This window comes from Phyllobates terribilis, unplaced genomic scaffold (genome assembly GCF_046119375.1).
Source record: "Phyllobates terribilis strain yellow unplaced genomic scaffold, ASM4611937v1 Scaffold_10__3_contigs__length_209671492, whole genome shotgun sequence".
Lineage (NCBI taxonomy): Eukaryota > Metazoa > Chordata > Amphibia > Anura > Dendrobatidae > Phyllobates > Phyllobates terribilis.
In genome coordinates, this window is record NW_027362770.1 from 16,198,110 (window position 1) to 16,204,109 (window position 6,000).

The following is a 6,000-nucleotide window of genomic DNA, read 5'->3' on the forward strand; positions in this document are numbered from 1 at the left end:
TGCAATACGTCTACGCATACACAAATCGAAAATGGTTCCAGCGGGCAGGGGCACTTGGGTACTTCTACAACCCACAAACGGTACACTGAGTCGGGTAACAATAGTAAAACCATATCTAACCATCAGATCACAAAGTAATTTGTTACTATCACACATTGATGGGACGCCATTATCAAGATACCAGTTCCAAGCTATATTTAATAAATGCATAACATCGGCAGGGAACCACCCCAAAGATTACGGGACACACTCATTCCGCATAGGCGCGGCCACAGAAGCAGCAAGAGCAGGACTGTCAGAAACGGAAGTTCAGAGGATAGAGAGATGGTGATCCACGTGTTTGGCAAGATACATAAGACCGGACTTGTTATCCTAACGTGGTTTGTTTCTTTTACAGGTGATGCTAAGCCAACAGTGTGGGTGATAGGCCACTCGTATATATAGGGCAGATTAAAGGGCGAAAGTCCGCCCAGGCGGGAGGAAATTAGAGTTTCATAACACATATTTCAACTGGAGAGGTATTAGAGGCCTGCTATGGCCACAGGTACTAATGGAGGTAATCAAGGTAGGGAGAGAGGCAAGATGTCTGGTCATCTTAGTTATACAGGCCGGGGGAAACAACCTAGGTCATCACAAGAGCGCATAACTAATGGCAATAATGAAACTAGACACTGAGCGCTTCAGAGAATTTTTCACAAAACTAGCTATAGTATGGTCAGAGATTGTGCCAATAGCGGTATGGCAAGGTGCGCGAGACATCACGGCCATCGAACGGACAAGGCGGGTAATAAATATTCGGATGGCAAAATTTAGAAGAGACAGAGGCGGTGTAGTGGTACGACACCGACAACTGGAAGGAGATAAAGCAGGCCTCATACGGCCCGACGGTGTTCACTTAATGGATATTGGACTGGACATATTCCTGTCAGGACTCCAGGACGGAATGGAACAAGCGTTAAGAGTGATGGGTGGGGGTCAGAGTCCTGCATACGAGTACGCAGGATCCTCCGTGGCCTGGAAATAGAAAGGACATGTTGGAGAGTTACACTTGTTGGCCAAGTTGCCGGAGTGGAGACCCAGGGCATGCTGCAACAAGCTGAATTATTTTAGAAATAAAATGTCTTTCTAATGGAATGAGTATAAAGAGTTAATAAAGCTGTGACCGATCCTCACCCATCCAGTTGTATGAGTTACATTATTGTATTGTCAAGGAAAGGGGGGCGGTAGGGGGGCTGAGCGTCTGGGTTTGGTTGGGGGTCCCCACAGTCTGCCTAGGCTAGATGCATTTAAAAATTCTTATTAGATACACAGGCGGTGCAGCTTGCTTCGCAGCTGGGCTACTACGCCCAAAGTATTGCCTAGGCTAGATGCAGTTAAAAATTCTACGCTGACTAGCAGACACTGAAGATTTGGAGCAGACCTCTGAGTAAACAGCTCTTCAGACTCAATCATCTGAGTTACCCCAAGCCATAGTGTATGTAGTTTCTTACAGTTAAAAGGGGGGGGGGGGCGACCCAACCCACCTGGAATTGACGATGCCAACGTCACGTAAGACACAGCAAGGGGACTCCAAAAAGAGTTTCCATTTTTTCCCAAAATTGTGGCACAGACACCACTTAACCCTAGAACGCATACCTGGGGCCTCGCAGTCCCGCCCTGTTAATTGTTTTCTATTTTCTGCAAGATTACTTTAGTTAGAATTTTGAAACTCTAGGTATTCTTCATGTATATAGTTGTTTGTCATTTGAGTTTGAGTTATTCAATGTTATTTGCACACGGGCCTAAAAGGCCCCAGGTATATGAAAGTGTAGATTTTTATGGTCATGCGTTCTAGGGTTAAGTGGCATCAATTGCCCCACAGTTGCTTAAAACGGTTGGTGAGGTGATATTACCAAATCCTCAAGCTTTTAACCTCCCAAGGATAACACAGGATTAGAAAAGTCCTTGCGAATCCATGATTTGTTCATCTTTATGAACGTGAGTCTGTCTACATTCTCAGTGGACAGCCGCGTGCGCTTATCTGTCAGCACACCATCAGCAGCGCTGAACACACGTTCAGAGAGAACACTGGCTGCAGGGCATGACAAGATCTCCAAGGCGTGAGTGGCGAGCTCCGGCCATTTTTCCAGATTGGAATACCAAAATGAGCAAGGGTCCAGTGACACAGTCATGGCTTCGATGTTCACTTGGAGATACTCCTGCACCATCCTCTCTAGGCATTGACTATGTGTCAGACTTCTTGTCTCCTGTGGCCTTGCAAAGGATGGTCTAAAAAAGTGGTGAAACGATTTCACAAAATTGCTGTTACCAGCAGATACTGTGTTACTGTTACGGTTTGAGTGATGAAGACTCGACAGTCCCGCGGTTGGCAAGTTAGAACTGTGAGATTCACTTCGTGCACCACTGGTGTTTTGTGGAAAAGCACATGTAAGATTCTGCAACAGCGTCTGCAGATACTCCTGCATGCGTCAATCCCTTTTTATGGCAGGAATTATTTCGGCAAATTTACTTTTGTACCGGGGATCTAAGAGTGTGGCAACCCAGTAGTCGAGATTACTTCGAATTATGCAATCTGAGGGTCATGTTGCAGGTAGTGCAGCAAGAAGGCACTCATGTGTCTTGCGCATCCAGGAGGACCAAGTCCTTGTTGTGTTGGTAGCGAGGTAAGAATCATGCTTCTTTCCTCTGCCCTCTCCCCCCAACCTCGCACAACAGAAATGTGATCAAGGTCTCCCTCATCTGATGAGTCTTCCATGCCCATCGCCAGTTCATCCTCCACTTCTTCCTCGGCTCCTGCACCTTCCTCAACAGTTTGGCTGCTACCATGCGCCCTGTTTAATCCCTCTCCCCCACCCTCACATGCCTGCCTCCTTGGTACTGCCAACCGTCTGGACCTTGGAGATGTTATCCCTTCCGCATACGACTCCTCCTCTACTTCCTCCACCTCCTCTTGTCCGACCACCTGACTCTGAATTCTGTTTAATGTGTGCTCCAGCATGTAAATCACCGGAATAGTTATGCTGATAATGGCATCGTCGTCAGCACTAAACATCTTCATCGCCATTTCAAAACTGTGCAGAAAGGTGTGTGGCGCCCCTGAGGGTGCAGTCACCACAGAGTTACTGCATCTCACCCAGAGGTGTGGTATCTCACCCTCAGGTAAGGAAGGCGTATGGCTCGGGACCCTAACACCTGCATCCAACACATACCCGCAGTGGGGTTAGGGCGAGATTGCTCCTAAGGGAGAGCACAGTCCCAGGTCTCTAGCTGGTGGGAGGATCCTATGTAGTGGGTGCTTAGGGGAGCAGCTTAGGGGAGCACATGACAGGGAGAGTATAAATAGGAAGCCATCTTAGAAAGAGCAAGCCAGTCAGAGGAGGAAAAGTGACAGGAGCAGAGGCTCGGCATGAGCTCTGCTCCGGAGGCGGGCCTAGCCTGGGAGGCCCAGGACTGAAGGAGAGAAGAGAGGAGTGGGAGCAGGAAGGCTCCAGGAACCGAAGGGACCCTAGGGCTACGGGCCGTGCAGAAGGCCACCTGTACTCCCGCTGCTACCAGGAGGTAGAGGGGTCAGGCCAGATAAGGGGAACCGGTCCCTCAACTAGAGGAGAAACAGCAAGGCTCAACTAGAAACCGGAGGCTGCAGCATTTCATGTACTGCAGGCAAAAGTCCACACCAGTCTCACTAAGAAGGTAGCCACATAGGACCCAGGGGACGGAACACAAGTCGCCCGCCAAGGCCAGAGGATACCGGATAGAAGTGTCACTGGGTGTGAGGTGCAGGGTGAAGGCCAGAGAAAGGACACACAGAAGGGGGTCCTGCTAAGTACTCCGGAGCTATCTGGGGGTGGACTGAGCCCCTCACTGAGTACGCACAGCACGACGGGTGAGATAGCTCTGGTACCTGTAATCTGGACTGCAACAACTGTGAGTAAAGATCTTGGGACTGCATCACACGGACTCTGTGTTCATTACTGACTCCCTGCACTACAACCACCATCATCCACCCACACTGCCCTGAAGCTACACTCTTCCTGTGGTGAGTAATAATACCATTGCAGCAAAACCACCAGCTTCAGAGGACTGTTCCGCAGCGGCGGCCCCTTTGGCCGCACTCCACAGGTGGCGTAGTCGGACATTATAAAATCCATATATACAAATTACCGTTGGATTGACCGCCCTGGGTCACGGACCGGGTCACCGCGACAGTGACTACAACCCCCAGCGTCTACCGGCCCGGCTCCGGGTACCCCACGGCCCAGGGGGCGCGTCAACTTCATAGGTCCCTGATCTGAGACCACTCCTGCTGTGTGATTTGCCCCACCTCTGGATCTCGTTGGCCCAGGCTATACGTCAGAAAGTATTGCACCAGGGCTTGTCGGTGCTGCCACAGTCGCTGCAACATGTGCAGAGTTGAATTCCACCGTGTCGACACATCGCATTTCAGCCGGTGAACTGGCAGGCCCAACGACTTCTGTAGAGATGTAAGTCGTTGAGCTGCGGGATGCGAACGGTGGAAGTGAGCACACAGCGACCGTGCCCTCTGCAGAAGGCCATCTAGTCTGGGATAGTGGGCTAAAAATTTATGGACAACCAGGTTCAACACGTGAGCCATACAAGGCACGTGTGTAACATTGCCCCGGCGAAGGGCCGCACCCAGGTTTGCAGCATTGTCGCACACGGCCTTCCCTGGTTGCAGGTCCAGTGGAGACAACCATTCATGAAACTGGGTCTCCAGAGCTGACCACAAGTCCTCAGCTGTGTGACTCACATTTCCCAGACATTTCAAAGTAAACACTGATGCCGTTGAGCCCTGCTGCCAGCATAGTAAGGAGGTGCGCAGTTAGAAAGCAGGTGGCATTACCAGACAGGCTTTGGGTGCAGGTGGAGGACCGAGAGGAGGTTGAGGAGGCAGAAGCAGTGGAGGAACTTCTAGATAAAGAGGATTGACGTACAACTCGCGGGGACGGCAAGACTTGGACAGCAGCCCCTTGTCCTGCTGTCACCATAGTTACCCAGTGCCCTGTCAGCGACATGTAACGCCCCTGTCCATGCCTACTCGTCCAAGTGTCTGGTGAAATGCACCCTGTCACACACAGAGTTTCTCAAGGAAGCGGTGATGTTGTGTGCGACATGCTGGTGGAGCGCAGGCACACCTTTCTTTGAGAAGTAGTGCCGACTGGGCATCTGGTACTGGGGCACTGCGACGGACATAAGGTCTCAAAAATCCACTGTGTCCTCCAGGCGGAAAGGCAGCATTTCTGTAGCCAGCAGCTTGCAGATGGTGAAATTCAACCTCTTAGCTTTCTCATGGCTAGGAGGAAATGGTCTTTTACTTGTCCACATCTGAGGGACCGAGGGCTGGCTGTTGTGCTTTGACGGGGTTGAGTAGGGTGTCCCTGGCAAACTGCCGGTCTGTGAGGAAGATGCAGGCGGACATGTTAGGTTGCCTTGATCCAAAGGTGGTGCTCTCGATGTCAGAGAGCTCTCAACACCAGCAGGTGTTTCCACTTCCCAATGAACTGACGACCTGCCAATCACACTGGCTGTTGCAGGTAAAGAGGTGGCAGGTCTGTGTCCAAAAACATGTGTGACTGCTGTCCCCCCAGTCACAGAGGATGAAGAGGCCGCGGATGCACAAGATGGGGCAGACGGTGGTTGGCCCAGCCTGCTAGGCTGCATTGTAGCATAGTGAGCTTCCCACTGCAACTTATGCTTCATATCCATGTGACGGTACATGCATGAAGTACTCAAACTATGGATTTTTTGGCCTCTACTTAGCTTTTGGTGACAAATATTACAGATAACACGAGTTGGGTCATCCTTATCGATCTGAATAAATGCCCAGGCTATGCAAGGCTTAGAGCCCATGCGACCTGACGAGCCACTACGACTTGTGGTCAGAGGCGGAGTTGTGGTTGAGGATGCAGTTGTTGACGTGCTTCCAGTACTCCGTCTCTGTCCAGGAAGGCGCAACCTAACCTCGTCGTCAATAGCATCTGT